This window comes from Marmota flaviventris, chromosome 10, assembly GCF_047511675.1.
Source record: "Marmota flaviventris isolate mMarFla1 chromosome 10, mMarFla1.hap1, whole genome shotgun sequence".
Taxonomy (NCBI): domain Eukaryota; kingdom Metazoa; phylum Chordata; class Mammalia; order Rodentia; family Sciuridae; genus Marmota; species Marmota flaviventris.
The window spans coordinates 124205462-124232728 of NC_092507.1; the positions used below are offsets into that span (position 1 = coordinate 124205462).

Here is a 27267-nt window from a genome sequence, read left to right on the forward strand (position 1 = left end):
TTTTTCAAATATTACCATGAAGTTACAATTGGAGCAAACTGGGAAAGAAGCCACAGGGGATCTCTCTTATGAGTTCTTAAGATTATATCTGAATTACGTTTAAAATGCATTCGCCAAATAAAATATAAGTATATTTCTCTTTGATTTGAACTTTGATGAGAAAACACTAAGGTTATGCACAGGCCCTGGGGTCCATCCCCAGCCCAATAAATAAATAAATAAACAAACAAATAAACAAGAAAGAAGACACTAAGGCTAAAACTATTTTACTGAAATAGGTTCAATAAAATAATTTTAGCACTTTGTCTTGAAGGAAATGTTGAACACGATCCTTACTCTTGAGAACTGTCCACAATTTCTTCTTTTCTTTTCCTTTTTCAAAAGTATGGTGAACAAAACTGCTGCAAATTCTGTGTTTGGTCTGGGTTCTTCAGAGAACAAACCCAAGAAGGTCCAAATATGATATGTATAGAGAAACTTACTGAAAGGAATTGGCTCACATGATTATGGAGACCAAAAGTCCTAGATGACAAGTCAGCCAGCTGGAGATCCAGGAGAAGTGATGGCCAAGTTCAAGTCCTCTTATGGCTTGGAGATGGGGAATCCCCAAAGCTCCTGTGTGAGCAGGAGATGGAATGATCAGATCGCGAGAGCTGTAACCTGCATTCATCATTTGATGACAAGAGAAGAGAGAGACAAATTCCCTGTTCATTAACCACACGAAGTATGTAAAATCCAAGAGTTCAAATATTGAGGAGAGCTGAGGAAAGACATCCAACTGCCCTCAGGTACCTGTTACAGGGGGCAGGATTCTCTTGGCGCCAATGATGTGGACTGGATGGGCTAATTTGAAAGCCATGTCTACTTCTGTTAAAGAAAAATAGACACTTATGTGGATGCTAATTCATTGCATTGTACAGGAGGGAGCACTGGTGCTGTCATGTACCCAAACCCATATTTATGAAGAAGAGAGGAATGGTGAGGAGGAAAACCATGGCTAGAAGTACCAAGATATTCCTCCTGTTGTAGCTGGGATCTGGGTTAAACTCCTGGTCCCCAGGGCAGCAACGTTCAGACGTGGGGCTTTTGAGAAGCAACTGGATCACGAGGGCTCTGGTTAATCCATTGGTAGGTCCAGGATTAAATGGACATTGGGAGGTGGCGGAACCAGGAGTTAGCCAGAGAAGCATGCCCTGGAAGGGTATGTTTCGTCTCTGACCCTTCTTAATACTCTCATTCTTTCTGCTTCCCAGCACCCTTGGGGTGAAGAGTTCTGCTCTGTCAAGCGTTTCCCACTGGGATGGCCTTCTTCCTCACCATAAGCCAACAATGATGGGCCCAAGCAACTATGAACCTCTGAAACTCGGAGCCAAAGATAAATGTCTCCTTCTCTAAGTTGATTTCTCAGGTATTTTGTCAGAGCAATGTAAAGCTGACTAACACACTTCCTTTGGATAGGTGGCTTGTCAGAAAGCTGTGGTCACTTGGGCAGAGTTCTGCAGCCCTGACTAGGCCACCACAGAAAACAACTAGTTATTGGAGGACTTTAAAGCATCCAGGAAGTTCAGCTATTCAGAAAACGCGACGGAATATGTGTATGTGTCATGTCGACTGGGACCTTCTGATGGAAAGCCCCTTGGCTAAGCACTGCACCTGCTAGACTCTCAGTGATAGCACACACTAAGGAAGACAGGCTTAAAAAATTAAAAATAAAAAATAAAATAAAATAAAAAAAGAGGATCGAAAATCTGATGAAGGTGGCAATAGTATATAGACAGAGTAATCCCCAAATCCAGGTTCCCAGTGGAGACAGGATACTGATGTCTATCTCAGGTTGCTGATGAAAGGGTTCGCCTTGGTCGTCCTGGCCTGGCCTCCTGTCAATGTCTAAGTGTCTCAGGTGCCAGACCGCTATGCCATCAGATATTGTAGGAAGGCCTGGTGGCATGACTGTGGCAGGAGGAGGTCGTGCTCTGTAAGTGTCCCGCTGCGTGAGAGCAGGAAGGAGGCTAAAGAGCTCGCTGGCGTCCCTGGGTGGGCTCGAACCATCAGCCTTCCGGTTAACAGCCGAACGCGCTAACCGATTGCGCCACAGAGACGCAGTCCACAGTCCCCTCTCTAGTTGGTGGGGAGGAATGACGACGCGCCCTAGGGTTTGCAGGGTGCCCGACCAAGTTCCAAAGCCAAGAGCATCCAGGGATTCACAGCGTGAATCGCGGTGTTTGTCGCCTAGGAGACTTGGCGACTGCGGGATTCGGAGCCAGAAGGGCCGCGGAAAGGCCCTGGCCCGGCGCTAAGTCACCCCGTCTCAGGAGTCGCAGCCCGCGGAGACGCCGGGTGGGTCCTAGCGGTGGCCTTGTCTGTTCTTTGCGCCACGATCACCCTGGGAAAGTCCTGTGCCCACACGACCGGTCGCTCGCCCCTGCATTTCGGATTTCTGTGTGCATCGGTGGGGCTCCACGACGGCAGAGGTCGAGGACGTGGTCCTGGGTCCCCTCGCCGACTCCCGGACTCGGCCCTCCTCGGGCGCTCCCTTAGGACTTGCTGGATTAAGCCATGGACGTCGTCACGTAGGAGTCCCCCGAAGAACCCGAGGGCGGATTTCCCAGAGTTCGGCAAAGGCGAGGTTCTTGTTAGAAGGCTCCCCTCGCGGTGGTCTCCCGGTAACCCCGGGAGGCCGGGAAGCCCTGCGCACGGCCTGCGCGGTCCCAGCCAGAGCTTCCGGGGCTGGGGTGGGCGAGTGGCCGCGCCGGGAGCGGGTGGCCTCAGAGGCGGCGGCCAGCGGGGAGCGGCGGCGTGGCGCTGCACCCCGCGACGGGAGTGGGCCGAGGTGCGCGTCGACGCGCCTAGGGCCGACGCTGCGAGACGGAATCGGTTCCCACCGCAGCCGAGAGAGAAGAAAGGGGAAAGCAGAGGCGGGAACGCGCGGTAAAGGCGACGACCTGCGGCCGTCCCCGCAGAGCTGTCGCCTATTCCAGCTCCTCGGCCTGGACAGGACGCGGAGGAGCCGCCCCGCGGCGTCTCGCGGGCTTCGGCGTAGCGCACCGAGGACAGCGCTCCGCGCAGTCTGCAGCAGCTTCGGTCGGGATCCCCGAGCGCAGGGCCCTCCGCGGACGTGGCCTCCCTTTTCTTTCCATCCACTCTGACCTCCGCGGCCCTGGGCCACTTACCTGGACGCCAGGGCGACACTTGCCTGGGCTCCAGAGTTCTCCGGGTCTGGGAAAGGAAAGCCTACGTGCGTATCCCGCCTCGGCCTAGAGGACAGGTTGGAGCGGTCCTTTCCCTGCCCGAGAGGTGACAGGGCCAGTCCTCCCCAAAGCGCAAGCCTCAAAAAGTGAGGCGCTGCCCCTGGATCGTCCGAAGGTGCCAACCAGCTTGTTCTGGTTCGGGTTTGCAACCTCAGTGGGGCCTTTCTAAAACCAAATCAGAAGTGAGAAGAGAGATTCAAGGCTACCTGGATATTTTAGGTCAAGTCTAACGCGTGTCCACTGTAACTGTACTGATCTCTGTGTGGTGCTGCGGACCGGACCCAGCGCCTCACACGTGCCAGGCTCCGCTCTAGCACCAGCCCAGCGCCAGCAATTTTTAGCATTTATTTTGCTAACAGTAAATGACTCCAGTGTAACACAGGCTAAAGCGCAGGGATCTTCAGTGAGGGAGCACAGGACTTTTGACAAGAAGTAACCATCTCTTAGATGAAGTGATACAAAATTTCCTTCATCCTGGAAAGTCCATGGAGCCCCTTTTAATGTATTATCTGGGGTGAGGGGGATCGCTTCTTTCAAAGGGCGCAGCACGTCTATTGTAAGGTTGGGAAGCGCGTCTCCAAATTTTACTGAGATGGCCCATGATATTATGAGAATGTGGGGCATTGGTGGTTCAGTGGTAGAATTCTCGCCTCCCACGCGGGAGACCCGGGTTCGATTCCCGGCCAATGCACGCCTTTTCTTAGCGCAGCTGGGGGCCCTGCTTTCGCCTTCTCTCCCCTGGTCTCCAGCAAACCCTGGTCATAAAGACCACAAAGCCCACGACTTCAGTGTCATTTCCCAATTGCCACACAGGACGGGACCTCGCCAGTCACAGGCTGAGACTGTCGAAACCGCGCCACCCTTTTTCCTCGGATCTGGAGGCTCCTGCGCACGGATTCACTTCCTGCACTTGGACAGGGCACTGGACAGATCACTGGGCCGTTCTCCGTGCAGAAGGGGACCCGGAAGGGAACGCCCGATGGCAGGGCCACGGGACCGGGAGGCGGGGAGCCCAGACCCACTCGCTTCGCGGGTTCTGCGCGGGGCCGCCGCCGGCCGGACAGCCGCCCCTGTGCCTGGTGGCCCCGATCAAAGTCAGTCCGCGGCGTCTGGGCAAAATTCAGGGTGGCCCAGGAGCGCGGCGAGGGGGACGCCCTTCTAGCCCTCCTGCTTTCGCCCCCCGACGGGCGCCCTGCCTTCTGCGCAGAGTTTGGATCCCCTGGAGCTCTGCAGCCCAGCCCCCCCCCCCACGGCCTCGGGCGGCGTGGGAGGAGCCCGGGACGAGCCAAGCTGCGTCCTGTCTGTGGACCCCGCCTGTTTTCACCCGCTCTTCGCAGCCAGTCCAAGTGCTGCCCACTCCAGCGCACTGGCCAAGGGCCACCGGTCCTTTACTCTCATGAAAAGGCCTCGGGAAGAGCTCAGAGGGAGACGCCAGGACAACAGAACTGAGTAGAATTGGCTCCAGTCTGCGGGGAAGCTCTCCTGCCCTGCTCCTCCTGCCCCCCCCCCTCCTCCTCCTGCGCCAGCCCCCTGTGCCCCTCCTCCTGCCCTGCTCCTCCTGCCCCTGATCCTTCTCCTCCTCTACCTCCTGCCCTGGTTCCCCCTCTCCCCCCCTCCTCCTCCCCTCCTCCTCTTCCCTCTTCTCCTGTACATCCTCCTCCCCCTCCTATAAAATCCTGCAGGCTCAGTTTCCTTCTTGCTCCTAACTCCCTCCAGGGTTGATTCTGAAAACCTGGGCAGCAACCCAGATTATTTCAACACCCCCGGTCATTTGTTGGTTTTGGTACTGAACTAGAACTTGCCTCATAAAATAGTTAAGCTGTCCCTTGATTTAAATTTTCTGGAAGAAATTGTACAGGGAATTGGTATCACACACACACACTGGCCCCTCTCTCTCTCTCTCTCTCTCTCTCTCTCTCTCTCTCTCTCTCTCTCTCTCTCTCTCTCTTCTCCTGTACTAATTAGTAGAGTTAATTAAAAAATAAAAAACTACCTAGACTTGGTACTTTGTTTACAAGCTTTTGAGTTGTTGATTCCAGTTTTAAATACATGAATACTTAAGTAGACTATGTCTCCTTTTGTATATACTGCTGTGATTCTATTGATAAATTTCTATAGATTGTATTTATATTGTTAGTCCAAAATATTTAATTTCTCTTGAAATGTTATTTTGATGCATCTGTTATACTTCAGTGTGTTTTTAATCACCCAGCTCGGGGTCTCCAGCTGTCTTTCTGTTAGTGATTATTTGATGAGCTCCAAGTGTATGGTTTTCTTCAAAAATACAAACTCATTCAAATGTTGTGAAAGCAGAAGTGAAAGGAAAGTGACCAGGACACTCAGAACAACCAAGAGGTCTTTATTGCGGTGGTGTCTGATTGACAGGGGAGAGAGAGAGAGAGAGAGAGAGAGAGAGAGAGAGAGAGAGAGAGAGAGAAGGGGGAGAGGGAGGGGGGCAGGGGTCAGATGTGGATTTCCATTTCACCAGAGGGCTGAGGGCTGAGTGTTCACCATTGAGTGGGGCTGAGTGCTCACCCCTGAGTGGGAGCTGAGTGTTCACCCCTGAGTGGGAGCGGAGTGTTCACCCTTGAGTGGGGCTGAGTGCTCACCTTTGAGTGGGAGCGCAGTGTTCACCCCTGAGTGGGAGCTGAGTGTTCATCCTTGAGTGGGGCTGGGTGCTCACCCTTGAATGGGCCTGAGTGCTCAGCCTTGAGTGGGCTGAGTGTTCAGCTCTGAATGGGGCTGAGTGCTCAGCCTTGAGGCAAACACGTGATAAGGAAGCAGACAGACGGGGGTCCAGTGTCCAGCCCACTATGCAGCTAACAAGAATCCTATGCACTTTTCTTTTGTATTTCATAATTAAGGGAGAGAACTTAGCTTGGAGATTGTTTCTTTCCAGCCTAGGTTTAATGCAGGCTGCACTAGATCATCACATTTGAGTCATGCAACAAATCCACGAAGTACTTAATATTCTTTTTTCATAAGACATTTGCAAAATTGAGGCATAGCACACTCATAGAGCCAGCCCACGGGCCACTGGTGGATCTAGGACCAAAAGAATGAGCTTCCCAAAGGGAGACAAAACCTAATGTAGTAATGTCAGTTTGTCTGACAGTATCCAAGCGAGGCAGGAGAAAGGGTAAAAATGGGCAGGTAGGAGAGTTGGACTCCTTCAGGTCAGGTTTTTATTCAGCAGGGTTGAGAAACCACAGACACAAGGCAGGCTTCATCCAGGCCAGGCCTACTTCTGGGTTAGCAGAGAAAAAATGAAACAAAAACAAACTAAGTGGTAAGACACCTGCTGTCTGGTCCCAGACCCCCATCACAAAGGGACACAGAGTAACCTGACTGGATCAAAGAACAGGTGAGGAGGCCATGGACACGGAATGTCTTACTCAGGATTGGTTGGGGGCTAGCTCAAATAGATCATGTAGATTCACAAAAACCACTAGATAATAGCCATTTTCTGGTATGCCTCTCTTGGGACCCCCTCCCTTTGTGAGCTCCATCTTCTTTCTACTACTCAATAAATCCTGTTACTTTGCTGTCACCGCCCCCCCCCGCCCCCGCCCCCGCCCCCGCCCCCGCCCAGTGGATTTCATTCTTCACATTCCTAAGACTCTAAGGAACCCAATCCCACACTCTGTGCTACTCCCGCCCAGTGGCTGCATTGGAAGGCTGCTTTTGTTCAGAAGCTCCTCCATCAAGGATCTAGAGCCTTAGTAGTGAAAACAGCCTTGAGAAAAGGAAATTCCTAGACACTTTAAAACTCAAGTATTCTCAGTAAGGCGCTAAGAGTTGACCTGTCGTGGTCCAGGAATCTTACATGAGGAAGGAAATCTCCACGCTGTTGGAGAGAAGAGAGGCTTTTCATCAAACTAGATCAGTCTGTGGACCTCCAGACCTGTACTTGCAGTGTTCTGAATACTCCTCTGGTAACCCCGTGCATCTAGGTTTGGGGTGCTGGTGTTGTTATTTTTTTTTTTTTTTTTTTTTTGGGGGGGGGGGGGGATGTGGAGATAGAGCCGCGCTCCACCTTAATCCACTTGGGTGTCTTATCAGGACCATCTGGGAGCTTGAAGGTCTTGGAATTAGTCCCAGAGGTACCAAGGGAGTGTGGTAGAGAACGCGCCTTGGAAGAGTGTCCTCCTTCAGGCCAGGTAATTTCTATTCAATAGAACTACAGAAACCAATAGGAGAATGAGATCGTCAGTCATTTACGAGAGAGAATGACCAACCGACAGCAGCCAGCACATACCACTGGGGATTTTCTTCAGAACGGTTGGTCAACCCAGACCCACCTTCAGTAAATGGGGGGAAAGGTGGGGTGTGTAGAAACCTTCTTGCAGAAAAGTATCTGCTTTGGTAGGAAAAAGCCTTTTACAATTCAAAACAAAACGACACTCTCCTTAGCTTGCTAGAAATCAATTTTCAATCTCAATGTTCTAGCAAAATCTCACCAAGAACAACAGAGGTTAGTGCTGTAAGATATACATCACCTTAAGAGCTGAGATCTTCTTTTAAGCAACAAACTTGCCAGGGAGAGCGCGAACGCAGTCCCCACTACCACAAATTATGCAGTCGAGTTTCCCACATTTGGGGAAATCGCAGGGGTCAGCACCTCCGCAGTGCAATGGAGAAGCCTCGCCTTGGGAAAACCACCTTCCTGATCATGGTATCTCCCCTGCCAGGTAAGTATGACTCGCTCGCCTGCCCTCGCAGCACAGCCTCCCTTGCCCTCCACTGTACACACACGGTCACTGCACAGCCGCAATCCCGGGCCTCCTTAGTCCTCACGCACAGCGAGTGGACCCTGCTTAGAGCCGTGCGCTTGCTCCCACAGCACAGCAAGTGGATAGCCTTTGTGCTGCAGGTGCCCGCTCAGCAGCCCCCGCGCCCCCTTATCTACATACGCCCGCCCCTGTGATGACGTCACAGAAGGAGCCCCGCCCTGGACCTGCGCCTCGCCTTCGGTCCCTCCGCCGCTCCCTGCCCTCAGCGGTCCACTCCGCAGAACCGCGCCCCCGCAGCCGCTGCGGGAAGTGCGCGGCCGCTCCCTGCTTAACTCGCGTCCCGCCGGGTGCTCGGGCGGTGCGCGGCGCCACTTCTCCCGGAACGTGGGTTCTTGGTAATAGAACTTCTCTCCCCAACCCCGACCTGCGCCCGAGGATGTGAAGGAGAAACGGCTCCCTGGCACCGCCCCTCCTCGGTGACCCTTTGTCTCTTCCCGGCGGGCCCGGGTCCGGTGGCCCCGGACCGAGGAAGTCCACTCGTGTCGGACAGGACTTCCCCTGGGCAGTGGAAACGAGGAAAGGCCAAGAAGGAAAACGAGGCGGTGCAGCCATCCCCGCTCAGCAGGGGAACTGGCCACCGAGGCAGGGACCGCGGCTTAGAGGGAGATGGGAGGCCCTCCGAGGGACCCCACAAAGGACCCCGGCACCAGCCCTGTCGGCGGACCCTCCTGCGCTGAGAAGGCGGCGGCCACCACCCCCGAGAAAGCCCGGGGCGCTCTCAGCACGACGCGTCAGCTCCGCCGGGGGAGCGCCTCGCACTCGGAGGGTGGACGTCTGGGCCTTTGCTCGAGGACACGCTGCTTTTATTCCAGGCGGTCAAGAGCCGACCAGTGACCGCCTAGAATAAAAGCAGCCTGGCTCCCACGTGTCCCCGTGGACACCGAAGGTCGCGGTGACAGCCGCTGTGGAGGTGACTCCGGGAAATCTCACTCCGGGTCCGAGCTGGGCACAAAGCTGGACCCCTCCAGCGAGCGCTGGCGTGGAGGTCCTCGCCCGCGGTCTGCAGGCCTCTGTGCACAGCCAGCTGGGCTCCAGGGAGAGGATGCGTCCGACCACCGCAGGGTGGGAAGGCGACTTCCTTCTCGCTGGCAGAGGAGCCTGGAGCCTGGCGGGCCCCATCACTGTGCAGAGCGTTCTGCAGGTGCGAGACACGTGGTTTCTACAGCTCGCAATCTGCAGCTCCCTTGAGGAGCAAGCCTACCCTACATTGAGGGGTTTCCTGCAAGCAGATCACTGCTGCGCAGAGAGGAGGACTGTACTCTCCCTTCGAAATCCTCTGCCTTAGAAAAGTGATGAAACTTAAACAAAATCATCATGTTAGTCAGCTTTCAGGATCTGTGATGGTTTCAGTCCACGGTCAGTGGATTTTTTTTTTTTTTTTTTTTTATCCTAAAGAAGGCAGAAAAATTGTGCAGAAAGATGAGGCAGAGAAAAGTTGCTCACCCTCTGGAAAACAGAAACAGGAAATTGTCAAGGACATAGTCCCCAAGGGCATGCCATCAAGGACCCACTCCCTTCTACTAGGTGCCACCTTCTACAGGTTCCACCACCTCCCAATAATGCCATTGAATGATGAATCCATCAATGGGTCCATCCACTGAAGTTAGAGCCCTCGCAATGCAGTCACTTCCCCCAAATTGGTTCACCTCTGAACACCACTGCTTTGGGGGGCCAAGCCTTCAACACATGAGCCTTTGGGGACGTTCCAGATGCCAACTAACGATCGGTTTTCATCACGTCCTATGTTAGTTCGCTGTTCCACCCACAGAGCCAGAGCTGACGCCCAGTGAGTAGGTGCAGAGGACCTTGTCGCGGCCACAGCCCACGAACTGGACACCAGAGCTCATCCTTTGACCCCTACAACAGGTCAGTGGCCTCAGAGTCCTCATTTTACATATGAGAAAACAGACAAAGACGTTAAGTAACCTATCCAGGCCACTCAGAGGAGAATTCAAACTAGGAATTTGAACCTGAGGCGGCCTGCTCCAAAAGACATGTTCGGAACCACTGTGTGGATACTGCTCCGAAGAAAAGAGAAATGATCTTGAAAAGAAATGTAACTGTGCATGTTATTCTGTTTGTATAAACACCAAAAGAAGAATCATAAGACAGGAATAAAAATTCCCAAATATACTCAAGGTCCACCTTCCTCCCTACAATGACTTTCTTATCCCAGTTACTGCTCCTCAAATGTCTTCAACCTGGGGCTGCAGTGGTGGCTCAGCGGAGAGCGCTCACCTCACACGGTGAGACCCTGGGTTCCATCCTCAGCACCACATAAGAATAAATGAGTGAAATAAAGGTATGGTATCCAACCACAATTTAAACAAATAAAATAAAATCTTAAAATTCTTTCCAGAACTGTTTTCCCTCCTCTTTACACATTCCTCTCACCTGCAACACTCCTACCATAACTATTCTGTTCTTTCATTTATGGGTCAATCATATTTTTTTAAACTTTTTTTTAGCTGTAGATGGATCCAATACCTTTATTTATTTTTATGTGGTGCTGAGGTTCGAACCCAGTGCCTCAGGTTTGTGAGGCAAGTGCTCTACCACTGAGCTACAACCCCAGCCCTATGGATCATTCATTTTTAAATTTTAAAAATATGTAGATTTATTAAAGAAGACAACAGTGTGGGCTGGGATTGTGGCTCAGTGGTGGAGCACTTGCTTAGCATGTGTGAGGCCCTGGGTTCAATCCTCAGCACCACATAAAAGGAAAGAAATAAAATAAAGGTATTGTGTCCATCCACAACTAATATGTGTGTGTGTATAATGACCACATATCCATATCCCCACCATTAACTACTGTTATGTTAACATCTTTATATGTTTCTCTTTCTCTTCCAATCTTTTTTTTTTTCTTTTTTTTTTTTTTTAAGTACTGGGGTTTGAACCCAGGGGCACTCAACCACTGACCCACATCCCCAGCCCTTTTTTGCATTATGTTTAGAGACAGTGTTGCCTAGTACCTGGCTAAATTGCTGAGGCTGCCTTTGAACTTGCAATCCTCCTGCCTCACCCTCCCCAGACACTGGGATTACAGGCCTGCATTACTGCATCCAGATTTCATTCACTTAGTTTTTTTCTTTTGTCTTTACTCCTCCTCCTCCTCCTCCTCCTCCTCCTCCTCCTCCTCCTCCTCCTCCTCCTCCTCTTGACAGGTCTTTATTTATATGTGGTGCTGAGAATGGAACCCAGTGCCTCACACATGCCAGGCAAGTGTGCTACCGCTGAGCCCCAGCCCGGCCCCTCATTCACTTCTTGAAGAACATTTGAATTGCTTCCAGTTTGGGGACTCTCACAAAGAAAGCTATTAACAAGAAATCCTTTTTGTGGACACGTTTTATAAATTCCATTTTAAATTTATTTTTAATGCTAACTTACTTTGTGAATGGATATTTTATTCATAAACACAAAATTCATTTGAATATTATGAAACCCCAAGGTGGAAGTCTATTCACTTTTCTTTCTTTTTGCTTTTTAAATTTTGTTCATTTTAGTTATGCATGACATGTCAGTATGCATTTGGATATATCATACATACATGGAGTATAACTTTCCATTCTTGTGGTTGCATGTGATGTGGGTTTCACTGGTCCGGTATACATATATGAACATAGAAAAGTTATGACCAATTCATTCTGCTCTCTTTCCTATTCCCATTCCCCCTTCACTTCCCCCACCTACCCCTGTCCAACCCAGTGAACCTCCACTCCTCTCCCAACCCACCCTGCCTATTGTGAGTCAGCATCTGCATATAAGATGTTTTGGGGGGGTTTGGCTTATTTCACTTAGCATGATAGCCTCCAGTTTTATCAGCAAATGCCATAATTTCATTCTTCTTTAAAACTGAGTAATATTCCATTGTGTATATGTATCACATTTTCTTTATTGATTCATCTCTTTAAAGGCACCTAGGTTGGTTCCATAGCTGTTGTGAATTGAGCTGCTATGAAGATTGATGTGGCTGCATTGCTATAATAGGCTGATTTTAAGTCCTTTGGGTATATGCAGAGGAGTGGGATAACAATGTCAAATGGTGATTCCATTCCACGTTTTCTGAGGAATCTCCATACTGGTTTCCAGAACCCTTGAACCAATTTGCAGTCCCACAGCAGTGTATGAATGTACCATTTCCCCCACATCCTCGCCAACACTTATTGTTACTTGTATTCTTGATAATTGCCATTCTGACTACAGCAAGATGGACTCTCAGTGTCATTTCAATTTTCATTTCTCTAATTGCTAGAGATCTTGACCATTTTTCATATATTTATCACCCATTTGTATGTCTTCTTCTGGGAAGTGTCTGTTCAGTTCCTGTGCCCCATTTATTGATTAGGTTATTCATTTTTTATGTTGTTTTTTATATATATCCTGGAGATTAATGCTCTATCTGAGGTGCATATGGCTCATTCTATAGGCTCTCTCTTCAGGTTCTTAATTTTTCCTTTGCTGTGAGAAAGTTCTTTAGTTTGATACCATCCCATTTATTGATACTTGATTTTACTTCTTGTGCTTTAGGAGTCTTGTTGAAGAAGTTGGTTCCTAAGCTGATATGATGGAAACTTGGGTCTACATTTTCTTCTAGCACATGCACGGTGACTGGTCTAATACCTAGGTCCTTGATATACTTGGGTTGAGTTTTGTGCAGGGTGAGAGACAGGGGTCTCATTTCATTGTATTACATATGGATTTCCAGTTTTCCCAGCACCATTTGTTGAAGAGGCTGTCTTTTCTCCAATGTATGTTTATGGTGCCTTTGTCTAGTGTGAGATAACTGTATTTATGTGGGTTTCTCCCTGTGTCTTCTATTCTGTACCATTGGTCTTCAGTTCTGTTTTGGTTCCAATACCATGCTGTTTTTGTTATTATACCTCTGTGGTATGATTTCCTAAGGTCTCTTTCAGTCAATTCATCGATTGATGTATTGCTTTACTTTTCTTGATGAGGATTGCTTTGGCTATTCTGGGCCTATTATTTTTCCAAATGAATTTCATGACTATTTTTTCTATTTCTGTTAAGAACATCATTGGAATTTTAATAGGAATAGCATTAAATCTGTCATGCTTTTGTTAGTATGGCCATTTTGACAATATTAATTCTGCCTATCTGAGGGCCTGGAAGATCTTTCCATCTTCGAAAGTGTTCAATGTATTTCTCTAGTGTTCTGTGGTTTTCATTGTAGAGTTCTTTCACCTCTTTTGTTGATGTGGCTGCATTACTATAATAGTAATATATAATATTATTCCCAATATTTTATTTTCTTTGAGGCATCTGTGAATGGGATAGTTTTCCTAATGTCTCTTTCAGTCAATTCATTGACTGATGTACAGGAATACAATTGATTTATGGGTGTTCATTTTATTTCCTCCTACTTTGCTGAATTCATTCATGAGTTCTAGAAGTTTTCTGGTGGAGATTTTTGTGTCTTCTAAATATACAATCATGTCATCAACAAATAGGGTTAGTTTTGTTTTTCCTTTTCTATTTGTATCCCTTTAATTTCTTTCTTCGGTCTAATTGCTCCAGCTAGAGTTTTCAGGATTATGTTAAGCAGAGGCAGTGGAAAAGGCATCCTTGTCTTGTTTCAGGTTTTAGAGCAAATGCTTTCAATTTCTCTCCATTTAGAATGATGTTGACATTGAGTTTAGCATGGATAGCTTTTACAATGTTGAGGTGTGTTCATATTATCCCTAGTTTTTCTAGTGTTATGAACATGAATGGATGCTGTATTCTGTCAAATGCTTTTTCTGCATCTATTGAGATAACCATGTGATTCTTGTATTTAAGCCAATTGATGTGATGAATTATGCTTATTGTTTTCCATAAGTTGAATCAACCTTGCAACCCTGGGATGAACCCCACTGGATTGTGGTGTACTATCTTGTAAATATGTTTTGTATGCAGTTTGCCAGTATTTTATTAAGAATTTTTGCATCTATATTCATCAGGGATATTAGTCTGAAATTTTCTTTCCTTGATGTGTCTTTGTTTGGTTTGGTATCAGGGTAATACTAGCTTCATAGCATGAGTTTGGAATGGTTCCCTCTTTATTTCATGGAATCATTTGAGGAGGACTGGTGTTAGTTCTTCTCTGAAGGTCTGGTAGAACTCAGCTGAGAATCCATCTGGTCCTGGGCTTTCCTTTCTTGGTAGGCTTTTGACGGTGTCTTCAAATTCATTGCTTGAAATTGATCTGTTTAAATTTTCTATAGCCTCCTGATTCAATTTGTGTTGATCATATGTCTCTAGAAATTTGTTTATGTCTTCAAGATTTTCTATTTTATTGGAGTACAAATTTTCAAAATAGGTTCTGAATAATAGATTATTTTATTTCAATAGTGTCCATTGTGATATTTCCTTTTTTTAAAATAATTTTTATTGTTGGTTATTCAAACATTACATAGATATATCATATTTCACATTTTGATACAAGTGGGTTTTGAACTCCCATTTTTCCCCGTATACAGATTGCAGAATCACATCAGTTACACATCCACTGATTTACATATTGCCATACTAGTTTCTGTTGTGTTCTGCTGCCTTTCCTATCCTCTACTATCCCCCCTCCCCTCCCCTCCCCTCTTCTCTCTCTACCCCATCTACTGTAATTCATTTCTCCCCCTTGTTTTTTTTCCCCTTTCCCCTCACTTCCTCTTGTATGTAATTTTGTATAATCCTGAGGGTCTCCTTCCATTTCCATGCAATTTCCCTTCTCTCTCCCTTTCCCTCCCACCTCTCATCCCTGTTTAATGTTAATCTTCTTCTCATGCTCTTCTTCCCTACTCTGTTCTTAGTTACTCTCCTTATATCAAAGAATTGACATTTGGCATTTGTTTTTTAGGGATTGGCTAGCTTCACTTAGCATAATCTGCTCTAATGCCATCCATTTCCCTGCAAATTCCCTTAAGCATTATGAAATGTCCTTTTTTATCCCTTCCCTTCTAATTAATTTGGCTTGAAGTCCACTTTATCGGATATGAGGATAAAAACCCAGTTTGTTTACGAGATCCACGTGACTATGTTTTTTTCCCATCCTTCTACCTTCAGTCTGAGGATGTCTTTGCCTATGAGGTGAGTCTCTTGGAGACAGTATATTCTTGGGTCTTGTTTTTCAATCTAATCTGCCAGTCTGCATCTTTGGATTGATGAGTTTAGGGCATTTACTTTTAATGTTATTATTGAGATATGATTTTTATTCCCTGTCATTTTATTTTAATTTGAATTAGTTTATCATTGACACATTGTTCTTTTAGTGTAATTCCTCCCTTTGCTGGTTTAACTTTTAATTTTTGTATCTTCTTCATGAAATATCTTGAATGTGTTTCATAGTGCAAGCCTTCAAGTTGTGAATTCTTTAACATTTGCTTACCATGGAAGGTTTTTATTTCATCATCAATTCTGAAGCTTATTTTCTCTGGGTATTTTCTTGGCTGGAATTCATTTTCCTCTCAGAGATTGGTATTTAAGACCTCCTTGCTTTGAGGGTGTGGGTTGAGGGTCTTGGGTTTTCCTTTATGTTTTTTTTTAATATTTTATTTTTTAGTTTTCGGCAGACACAACATCTTTGTTTGTATGTGGTGCTGAGGATCGAACGGGGGCCGCACACATTCCAGGCGAGAGCGCGGCTTGAGCCACATCCCCAACCCTTGGGTTTTCCTTTAAATATTACCTGTTGTGTTTCTCTAGAAGTCTTTAGAAATTCTATCCTTGTTCTGTATGTTAGGCATTTTCATAATAATGTGGCTTGGTGTGGATCTATTGTAATTTTGTATATTTGAGGTCCTGTAAGCCTCCTGTATTTGACTTTCCATTTTATTCTTAGTTTTAGGAAATTTCCTGATATTATTTCATTGAAAAGATTGTGCACTCCTTTTCTTTGTATCTCTCAGCCTTCGTCTATCCCAATAAATATTAAATTGTGTTTTTTCAGTTTATTCCATATTTCTTTTAAAATATTTTTTTACTTTTTGTTCGACCTTAATTTTATTTATTTATGTTTGGTGCTAAGAATTGGACCCAGTGCCTCACACATGCTAGGCAAGTGCTCTACCACTGAGTTACAATCTCAGCCCTTATTCCATATTTCTAAGCCATTCTGTCCATGGTCTCTTAAAATCTTTTCTCCACGGTCAACTTTGTTTTCAAGATATGTATGTATGTGTGTGTGTGTGTGTATATATATATATATATATATATATATATATATATATATATATATATATATATATTTGTTTTCATACATACACACACATATAAACCATATTTTTTATAAAGTATATATATGCATAGGGTGGGGTTGTAGCTCAGTGGAAGAGCACTTGCCTAGCATGTGTGAGGCACTGGGTTTGATTCTCAGTACCACATACAAATAAATAAAGGTCCATCAACAAGTAAAAAATATTTTAAATATATAAAAATATATATGCATAATTTCTTTTTCTTGTACCAGGGATTGAACCCAGGGGTGCCTAAGCACTGAGCCACATCCTTAGCCCTTTTTAGTTTACATGTTATGTTGAGACAGTCTCGCTGAGTCTCCTAGGGCCTCACTAAGTCACTGAGGCTGCTTTTGAACTCTTAATCCTCCTGCATCAGCTTCCCAAGCTGCTGGGATCACAGGTGTGCATCACCATGCCTGGCAAGATCATATATTTCGTCTTCATTGCCTGAAACTCTGTCTTCCAAGTGATCTAGTCTGTTGGAAAGCTTTCCATTGAATTTCTAATTTGGTTTATTGATTTCTTCATTTCAAGGATTTCTGCTTGTTTCTATTTTCCTAGAATCTCTATTTATTGAAGTGATGTTCACTTCCTGTATTTTCTCTGATTTCACTCCTTGTACCATCCTTTGTTTTGTCCTTTATCTAGGCACATTCTAAACTCCTTCTCTGACACTTCTTCCACTGGGGTGTTGACGGATTCTTTTGTTGGAATATCTTGATCCGACGCTTGCACCCCTCCCCATTGTCCGCAGAAGCGTCAGCCTAAGGTGACAAGCAGGTATTCTTAAGTCCCACCGGGACAGTGAGCACAGCGGAAAAACCAAGGTCACCTACGGTAAGCCCAGAACACTGGACCCGAGGGAGAGCAGGAGTGTAGAAGAAAGGTTGAAACAAGGAAACACAAAGACGACACCCAAGACGCCACGAAGTAAACAAAAGAGAGGACGAGCTAAACACAACAGCTGCTTCTTGGTACGGTAAATGCCAGGGGAAAGCGGGAACGAGTCCCCCACTACCACGAGTCAGGCAGGCGTCACCGCCCCCACCTCTCCCGCACCCGCCGGCCAGGCTCTCTGCCCCCCGCCCGGACCGCAGCCGAGCTGAACGCGGGGAGCGCGAGCCCAGGGACGGCCGTCGGGGGGCGGGCCGAGCAGGCAGGGGGCGCCCGCGGTCCAGGCGCCGGGAGTGGGCCCCGGGCGTCTGCGGGACGCGGCCGCTGGAGCAGCCGGGGAGGGCGGGGGGAGGCCACGCGGGTCTTCTGGCCTGGAAATGCCGCCGGCCTGGCTTTCGCTGTGGGCAGCGCGAGGCTCGGGCTCAGTCTTGCGGCCTTCTCTGTCCGGGAGAGCGCCACCGCCTTCCCTGGCGCGTGGCCACCTGAACCACTGGGTGTGGGGCTCCTGAAGGGACAGGGCCTCGCAGGAGGGGTCCTGAAGGCCGTCCACCAAGGGTGCTGGGGTGTCCGGGAGAGCCTGTCCACGAGTGGGCAGCGGGTAAGGGCGGGAAGAGGGAGAGGAAGCAGAGGTGGGAAGGCGGCCGGTGAGGGCCGCGCGTTTGGGGTCCAGACGGTGTCGGCGTCTGAGTCCGAGTGACCTTGGTTTCGGTTTTCTTTCGGAAAAGAGCGAAGGGAAGCGCCGCCTTAGGTTGGGCTGAGGTGAGGAAGGGAAAGGGAGCGCAGGGGAGCGCTGTGGAGTGGCACCCGCAGCCCAGCCGGCGGCCAGGGCCTTCAGGCGCCACGAGGCCCGGGCAAAAGAGGTTCCCTGACCGGGAATCGAACCCGGGCCGCGGCGGTGAAAGCGCCGAATCCTAGCCACTAGACCACCAGGGAGGGACGGTGGCCTGCCCAGGTGCGCCCCCTGGTACTGGCTGCTGTCCACGGAGGCACTTGTGAGACCCAAGGCGCCCCATGGGAAGGCTGGAGGCGTGGGAGCCAGGCGACTCCTCACTGCCACAGCGCAGCCGCCACCGCCCTGCCGCCGACGCCTCCCACCCGCCCAGGCCTGGGCGCGTCTCTGGGCGGAGGCAATAGCTTTAGTGACACAGTTTCTGCCAAGAGAGGCACAGATAGGACAGGAGAAGGAGTCATCACTTGGCCCTTGTCATCCCATGGGCATCTCTTCCTGCCTGGCATTTCTGAGCCACTTGGCTCAGACACTTGGCTGGGCCACGGTTCTGTGTGCCATCTGGATAGGCTGGTAGTGACACTCGGTGTGACCACGACCACTGTAATAGATGACATTAAGGTTGTGGACAAGGTGTAGAAGTGAAATATAGAAAAAACTGATTTTGACAGTGGTTGTCCCCCTTCCACTTCTACCTGGGTACACTATTGCTGCGTGGTGTCATTTGGACTGTGATGTAGCACAACTCATTTTCTCATATATGGAAGTTTCTCAGAAAATTAAAGACACCACTGCCCTAAACACAACCCAGAAATTTTGTTTGGATTTATTTCCCTTGAAATGTGAACACATATATCCCCAAAGGATGCTACCAAAATGCTCACACCAATCCAAGGGAGCCGCCCCTTCCCTAGGTGTTAGATATTCCATTTTCTTCCAGCACTAAGACCCCCATTAGCTACAGCAATTTATGAGAGCTAAGAGTTTGTATGGAACAGGAGGACCATTGCACATTGGATCATCCTCACCATAGGAACTGTACCCAAGTTTGGCAGGTATGGACAATGTTGCAGATGTGTGTGTGTGTGTGTGTGTGTGTGTTTATATATATTCCAAATATTGGAAGGGAAAGTTGAAAAATCTCTCAACCTCAAATATCAGGACAGTAGGCAATCAAAACAGACTAATGGCATAGATTAGAGGTCACGTACCACCAAACAGAGAATGGGTCCCTGTCAACCACAGCCCCACAGAGATCATCCCCAAAGTTCACTCCATGACACCAAAGCCAGAAACCCACAGTGATGCCACTGATGCAACAAAATACTGATGGCAGAAGGAGAGGAAGAGAAGAGCCACGTTTCATATGTAAGCACTGACGAGAACTGCGCAAAGCCACCTGAGAGTCTCAGGGCTCAGGTCTGCCCAAGGTGCCTGCTGGGGGCAGGGTGCCACTGGCTCCAACCCTGGGCCTCAGACAGGCTGCTTTTTTAGGACGTGGCCACTGCTGTTTCCCCGCAAGGAACAATATAGAGGTAGTCTTCGGAATGCTAATTCCCCATTGGCACTGGAGGGAGGACTGGCATTTGCTGGTTTTCCTTCATACTAGAAAAGTCCAACCAAGATTTGATAAGAAAACAGGACCGTGAGAAAGGGAAAAACCTGACAGGAAGCACCCAGATTTCCTCCTTGCTGTAGTTTGGATCTGGGATGTCCCCCAAGCTCATGTGTTGAAAGCCTGGTCCCCAGGGCACCAAAGTCCAGTGGTGGGGCTCCTGGGAAATGACTGGATCACAGGGCTCCAATCTCCTCGATGGATTAATTCATTGTTGGGTTTGGAACTGAGGGACTATTGGGAACCCATTGAAACTGTAGGAAGTGAGGCCTAGTTGAAGGAGGTAGGTCACTGGGAACATGCCCTGGGTGGGTATGTTTTCTTCCTGGACCCTTCCTCTCTTTCTCTGTCTCTCTCCAGCCCCCCACCCGCTCCTTGCTGGCCATCATTAGGTGAATAGCTCTGCTCTGCCACACGCTCCCCACCATGATGTTCTGCCTCACCACAAGACCACAATCATGGGGCCAAGCAACTGTGGGCTGAAACCTGTGAAACCGTGAAGCACAATAAATCTTCTGTCCTCTAAGCAGATTTTCTCAAGTGTTTTGTCACCACACGGAAGAGCTGACACCCTCCCTTTGCACAGGTGGCTTGGTAGAATCCCGCAACAGAGGCCAGTCTTCTCTTGACCTGAGTGATTAGGTCACTACCAAGAAATGATCATGGTTACTGGAGGACTCTAAAATATCTTGGAAGTTAAGCTGTGCAAAACATGCAACAGCATATCTGTGTGTGATGTCCACTGGGGCCTGCTGATGTGGCCCTCCCCCCAGGCCTTAGCACTGCCCCTCCTGGAAAATCATGGATAGATAGAAGAAGAGAAAGTCTACCACCCTGGCAAGTTCACAAAGAAAGGGCGATTGATAGAGTTGGAAGTAACGTGGAATATGATTTGTCATCGTTCCTGGGGGAGATAAATTTGTAAAATATACAAAAATTAGAAGTATCAGGTAAACACTGTGATGTAGCAATTGCATGGCCAGTTCTCTGCACCACGGAAATGAGGTAGTGGTACAAGAATGATGGGCAGCATTATTTTTCAACATAAAATCTCGAACCAACCCAATTTCAAAACCATTTGGAAATGGTCAATGAAAACTGCAAAAACTAAGAAAGAAAGGTTTTTTTGTTTGTTTGTTTTGTTTTGTTTTGTTCCTTTTTTAAAGGAAGTGGACAATCATATTGGGGATTGCACAGGTGACGCCCTCTTGGGGCTAGGGTACTAGTGTACCTGTCCACTCTGCTGCTGATGAAAAACAAGAAGAGAACCATCCCAGAGTTGACCTCAGTGGTGGCAGCCTGTCCAGGAAGGCAGAATAAGGGTGAGATGGCCCTACACTGCAGGGTGGTGCGGTTCCTAGCGCCCTGCGGTTGCTAAAGAGCTGATCGGAGCCTAAAGCGACGACCGGGCAAGAGCTGTTTGTCAAAGAAGGAGGCTAAGCGTCCCTGGGTGGGCTCGAACCACCAACCTTTCGGTTAACAGCCGAACGCGCTAACCGATTGCACCACAGAGACCCGCTGTGTCCTCTGCTGGGAGTGTATAGGGCCCAGTGCACACTAAGCCGTTTTCCCCAGGCAACGCGCCGCGGCTCCTGCAGAATCCGGGGCAAATTCCCAGAGCTCAGAAAAGCCGCCCGATCAGCGCGGCCAGTTGGAAACCTGACCATCGGCGGATTCCGAGGCCAGAGGGCAGCAGAATGGCCTCCACCCCGAGCTGCCAGGCGCTGATTTCAAAAGCTGACGCCCGGGAGACGCCCGCTGGGCTCCGGGGTCGCGGCTTCTTCCTCGTCCTGCCCTGAGTGGGCCTGTCCCCCCCTAGCGCGCCGCCCTGGGACGGGCCGCAGGGTCAGTGCTTTAAAGGACCCTGAGAACGGAAACGCGAGCGTTTGATCCCAGGCCAAGGTCTTTGCAGGAAGCCTCGACTCGGCCAAGTTTCTAGGCCTCCGCGGAGGCGAAAGCCGGGAAGGCCCGGTGCACCCGAGCGCCCTCGAGGTCCCGGGGCTCACGGAGGCTGGGGTGGGCGCGGGGTGGGCGCGGGCGAGAGCAGCGACCCGGCGGCCGAAGGCCTCGGCCAGGAGCACGAAGGGGCGGAGGGGCCCGACCGGCGGGAGACTTCAGCGAGAGGGCAGCCTGCGTCAGGGCCGGGTCCCCAGGGACCAGAACTGAGTTTCACTGTGGCCGAAGGAGAGCAAAGGAGGGGGAAACGGACGGTGGCGAGCAAGACAGGCGACGACCTGCTGCTGTGAACAGGGAGCCGCGGAGTAGCACCCCTGAGCGACGTCCACCATAGGGACGTCCACCACCCGGACCGAGAAGGCGCCGCCCGTCCTCGCCCGCGCGGCGCCGTGACCGTCCAGTGGTCAGTACTCTGCGCTGTGGCCACAGCAACCTCGCTTCGAATCCGAGTCACGGCCGGCCCTGCACTCACGTGGCCCGCCTTGTCTTTCAATCCTCACCGCCGCATCCAGTGCCAAACTTGCAGGTGGCTCCGGAGCTCTCTGGTCTGGAGGAAGAAAGGAAGCCCCGTCCTTGGCCAGGGCTCGGTCACCAGAGAACCCGAGCATTGAGGTGCTGCCTCTGATGCAGTGGTTGTGGTCGACCTCCTTTTTCTGGTTCACATATTGCAGTCATCCGTGGGGTCGTTTTAGACCAAATAAGAAACGAGATGAGATTTGCACTCCAACGAGGCTTTGGAAACAAGGTCGAATAACCATAGTAAGTGAATGACGTTCCCCAACCAAGTGTGTGTGTGTGTGTGTGTGTGTGTGTGTGTGTGTGTGTGTGTGTCGGGGTGGGGAGACAATAAAAAGCGAAGTGCAGCTCACAGATTAAATTGCACCCATCCTCACTGCATGGCCCCGTGGATCGCGTCCAACAGGAACCCTCTTCTAGAGCAAGTGACAGAAAATTGCCATGAGCTCAAGAAGTCCGTGGAGTCTGTTTTCCGCCCATCCCCACAACCTCACTGAAGGGAATCACCACTGTGTTTTCCATCTCCAGGGTTAGTTTTGCTTTATTCTTGAAATTCTCGATCAAATACCATACTTTTTGGCCAGTGGTTTGCATTTGGTTTTTTTTGTTGTTTGTTTGTTTGTTTGTTTGTTTTATGCAGCATAAAGTTTCTGCTATGCATCCATTTGTTGTCACGATCAGTGTTTTGGTGTTGTCCCAAAATGTGAATAAAGTAAAGTGGATGGAGACCGGTTATGTCTAGTTGCAGCCCTGGAGAAGAAGGTGGCTATGAACATGCCCGTAGGGGTCCCCTGAGGCCTTGTGCATTCATTTCTTTTGAGTACAAACCTAGTGATGGAATTGCTGGGTCACGGGGCAGGTGTATTTTAAACTTCATGAGAAGCTAGCAAACCGTTTTCAGGATGTTTGCACTGTCTTACTCTCTCACCACAAGAAAAGATACTAATTATTTTTATGTTTTCATTTTTGATACTTTGTTTTCTTTTTCGACAAACATGATGGTAGAGTGTCTTTTGCATATTACACATACCTGGAGTATAACTTCCCACCATTGAGGTCGTACATGACGTGGAGTTACACTGGTAGTGTATTCACATGTGAGCAAAGGAAACTTAGGTCCTATTCATTGTACTCTCCTCTTCCCATTCTCCTCCCTTCCCCTCATTCCCCTTTGTCTAATGCTATATATATATATTTTTTTTTTCACCTTCTTTTTACCCATTCCTTTGTTAAAGGGCGCATTAGGCTGGTTTCATAGATTAGCTGTTGTGAATTGCTGTCAAATTGATGTGCCTCTGTCCCTGTAGTATGCTGATTTTAAGTCCTTTGGATGTATACCAAGGAGTAGGATAACTGGGTCAAATGGTGTTTCCATTCCAAGTGTTCTGAGGAATCTCCATACTGCTTTCCAGAATGGTTGCACCAAATTGCAGTGCTGCCAGCAAAATATGAATGTACCTTCCCCCCCACATCCTCACCAACATTTGTTGTTACTTGTATTCATGATAATTGCCATTCTGAGCGGAGCAGGAGGGAATCTCAAGAGAGGTGAAAGACCTCTCTTGTATGTATTTTGGTAATATGGTCATTTTGACAATATTAATTCTGCATGTCCAAGAACATGGGAGAACTTTCCATCTTCTAAGGTGTTCTTCAATTATTTTCTTATTGTCCTGTAGCTTTCATTGTAGAGGTCTAATGTATATGTATATGCATATACTTGGGAATCTCTCTCTATTTTTTGAAGATAGTTTTCCTAGTGCCTCTTTCAATTGATTCATCATTTATGTATAAGACTGCAATTGATTGATTTTATATCCTGCTCCTTTGCTGAATTCATTTATGAGTCCTAGAAGTCTTCTGGTAGAGTTCTTTGGGTCTTCTATGCATAGAATCATGTCCTCAGCAAATAAGGATACTTGAGTTTTTCTTTTCCCATTGGGAGAGAAGATACAAATTCTTGTAAGCTCCTGTTTTTAACTATCTCTTAAAAGTGACCCATTCGGGTGGGTGTGTAAGGGTATATTATTGTTATTTTCCTGAATGAGCAATGATATTGAGTTCCTTTCTTATTTCTTTTGGTCATGTAGAAATGTTGTTGGAGAGATGCTGATCAGTGTCTTTCCACCTTCCTTTTCTTTTTCTTTTTTGTTATCAGGGATTGAACCCAGGGTCCTTTACCACTGAGCCTCATCCCCAGCCTTTTTTATGTTTTAAATTTTGAGATAGGGTCTCACTAAGTTTCTTAGGGCACTACTGAGTTGCAGAGGCAGGGCTCAAACTTGCCATCCTCCTGCCTCAGCTTCTAGTGTTGCTGGATTTCAGGCCTGGGTCCCCACACACACCTTGTTTCCCCTCTTTTTTTCATAACCTTTTACTATTAGACTCATTTAGATTTATGAAAGATAGAGTAGACAGTGCACAGAATTTCTATACACTTTACACCCGGCTTCCCCTAGCCTTTAACATCTTACATTAGAATGATACCTTTGTCCCAAGTAAAGCATAAATACATTTGCTACTAGGACTAGGATACACTCAGGAGATAATGGAAGACAAAGAGGGCCTTGCTCAGAGAAGCCACTGTTATGTGTCCTGAACTAGGGAAGATTGCCTTTGTCCTTTGCACCCAAGATCCAAGAAATATCTTAACTGATCAGGGATATGGAATTTAGAATCGATATAGAAAAACATAAAGTCATTTGAAGCAGAACAGTCTAGTTATAAAAGGCAGAAAGAGATTTAAAGACCTGCAAAGAAATGTTACATTAAAAAAAAAAAAAAAAAAAACAGGAACCACACGATGAGGTGGTAGAAATGGGTCTAACTGGACCACGAATCTCCAACACAACACCTGCCCATCAGAATAGACCTAGTTCACTCTTTTTGAATATAAAAGCAAATTCCAGCTATAGAAGTTAATCAGACAGAAAAAGATAAGACGGTGCTATTCTGTACCAGGGTGCTTGTAAGCACAAGTGGACAAAAGCAAATGGCTGGTAGAAAGAGGAACAACATCCTATGGCTCCAGCATCCACTGTTCCTCCCTGAACCAGCCTCTTGGGTGGCCAAAGAGGGTGTGGGGGAGGGCAGAATTCCTGGGAACTGTCCTTTATTGGCTCCTGTGTAAGTCTCTGTAGGACATGAGAATCTCAAAGCCAGACTCAATCCTTGGTCCTTTCCAGGGATGCAGAAAGGAGGAGAGAGGAGAGAGCTCCATTACCATTCAGATGCAGAATAACCCAGGGACATACCCAAGAGTGCAGCTGGGTTCTGAAGGTCTTTGGGAAAACACCTGACATGGGTCTCAAGGTCGGGAGGATGGGCTTGGGAGGCAGTGTTACAGGGTTGGGGCCTGGTGGGAATCGAGGCCCTGTGAAGACCCCTTCAAACCACCCGTGAGTTTATGGAAGGGAAAGGAAAAGAGAAAGGGAATACTGTCAGGCGAGAGAGGGTGTGGGTCCCCTCAGAGAGGAGAGGGACAGAGTGCCTCTCCTGCATTCCAGGTTTATTGTGGATCCTGAGAGTCGCGCTCAGGTCCACCTCTTCACTTGTGACTGACAGTAGAATGACATCAGACTGGCACGTCCCCTCTGCCATGACAACTCTAGGTCACTTTGGCCCATGCTGACAGTTTCTAAATGGACCCGTGGCCATCAATTTTTACAGATTTTTAGATTAGAGGGAATTATCCTTTACTCCGAGAGTTCTGAGCCTCGCCTGTTGAAAGGGTCAGAAAAGCCTCCCCCTCCAGGGTAACTTGTGCTGCTCTTATGGACTTTACTTCCGGCCTGCATTTCTCCTGCAGGTATGGCAGGTAGTTCGCTGAGAAATTTGACATATCCTGGCCATGAAAGTCAGGCAGGGCTGCAGGGAAATTGCTTCTGGAAAAAGAAAGCCTGTGTGAATCAGCTCAGTGGAGCCTGTGTGTGGCATTATTCCCGTACCCTCGTGTTCCCGCCACTCGTCAGCCCCTAGCAGCCGCCACCCATGGCAGGGCAGGGGCTATATAGATTAACAAGCGAGGAAATGACCTTTCCGTAGATTCGCGGCAGATAAAGACCAGGGACCGAAAACGGGTGAATTTCTGGTGTTTTCCTGTAGCGGGTCTCCACCCGGTTGTCCAGAGCCCGCTGCAGACTTGGCTTCTTCAAGCCAGATGGTTTTCTTCATGGTGACGTCTGTATATTATTGCTTTCCGCGTCACCAGTATGGAGCAAGACTTGTGACCCCAAGCATTGGTGGTTCAATGGTAGAATTCTCGCCTCCCACGCGGGAGACCCGGGTTCCATTACCGGCCAATGCACGCCTTTTCTTAGCGCAGCTGGGAGCCCCGCTTTCGCCTTCCCTCCCCTGGTCTCCAGCGACCCGGGTCAGGAAAGACCACAAAGTCCACGACCTCAGTGTCATTTCCCAATTGCCACACAGGACGGGACCTCGCCAGTCACAGGGCGGCTACCCAGTGTCGGTTTGCCTGTCCTCCGCTCCCTCTGTGCTCTGCAAACCCGCTCCACCCTTCTTCCTCGGATCTGGAGGCTCCTGCGCACGGATTCACTTCCTGCACTTGGACACTGGGCCCCCTCTCCCTGCAGAAGGGGACCGGTAAATGGACGCCCGAGGGCAGCGCCATGGCACCTGGTGCGCACGCCGCGCCCCAGACCCACTCGCGACGCGGGTTCTTCGCGGGGCCGCCGCCGGCCGGACCGCCGCCCCTTGTGTCTGGTGGCCCCGATCAAAGTCAGTCCGTGGCGTCTGGGCAAAGTTCAGGGTGGCCCAGGAGCGCAGCGAGGGGGACGGCCTTCTAACCCTCCTGCTTTCGCCCCCGGACGGGCGCCCTGCCTTCTGCGCAGAGTTTGGATCCCCTGGGGCTCTGCAGCCCAGCCCCCACCCCCACCCCCCGCCCCGCACCGCCTCGGGCCGCGTGGGAGGAGCCCGGGACAAGCCAAGCTGCGTCCTGTCTGTGGACCCCGCCTGTTTTCACCCGCTCTTCGCCTGCCCAAGCCTGTGTGGGTCGCAGCCACTCCAAGTGCTGCCCACTCCAGCGCACTGGCGAAGCCTTAACTCTCTTGAAAGGGCCTCAGGAAGAGCTCGGATGAAGACGCCAGGACAACAGAACTGAGTAGGCTTCTCCCCTTTCTGTGTCCTCTGTCCTGCCTCTGAAGGTCAGCCCCACGCACACCGCAGTGCATAATTGGCTCCAGTCTGCAGGGCATCTCTCCTGCCCTGCTCCTCCTGCCCTGCTCCTCCTGCCCCTGCTCCTCCTCCTCCTCCCCTTCCTCCTCCTGAC

General features: G+C 48.9%; 6 non-coding genes across 6 annotated transcripts; 2 read left to right on the forward strand and 4 right to left on the reverse strand.

Moving 5' to 3' along the window:
* Window positions 1–2025: 2025 nt before the first annotated feature.
* Window positions 2026–2099, reverse strand: Trnan-guu (transfer RNA asparagine (anticodon GUU)). Its single transcript has one exon. It is a non-coding gene; the product is annotated as a tRNA-Asn (tRNA).
* Window positions 2100–3868: 1769 nt separating this feature from the next.
* On the forward strand, window positions 3869–3939 carry Trnag-ccc (transfer RNA glycine (anticodon CCC)). Its single transcript has one exon. It is a non-coding gene; the product is annotated as a tRNA-Gly (tRNA).
* A 3846-nt stretch (window positions 3940–7785) lies between these two features.
* On the reverse strand, window positions 7786–7947 carry LOC139707504 (U1 spliceosomal RNA). Its single transcript, XR_011709060.1, has one exon. It is a non-coding gene; the product is annotated as a U1 spliceosomal RNA (small nuclear RNA).
* A 10080-nt stretch (window positions 7948–18027) lies between these two features.
* Trnae-uuc (transfer RNA glutamic acid (anticodon UUC)) lies at window positions 18028–18099 on the reverse strand. The gene has a single exon. It is a non-coding gene; the product is annotated as a tRNA-Glu (tRNA).
* Window positions 18100–20949: 2850 nt separating this feature from the next.
* On the reverse strand, window positions 20950–21023 carry Trnan-guu (transfer RNA asparagine (anticodon GUU)). Its single transcript has one exon. It is a non-coding gene; the product is annotated as a tRNA-Asn (tRNA).
* Window positions 21024–26215: 5192 nt separating this feature from the next.
* Window positions 26216–26286, forward strand: Trnag-ccc (transfer RNA glycine (anticodon CCC)). Its single transcript has one exon. It is a non-coding gene; the product is annotated as a tRNA-Gly (tRNA).
* Window positions 26287–27267: the final 981 nt, after the last annotated feature.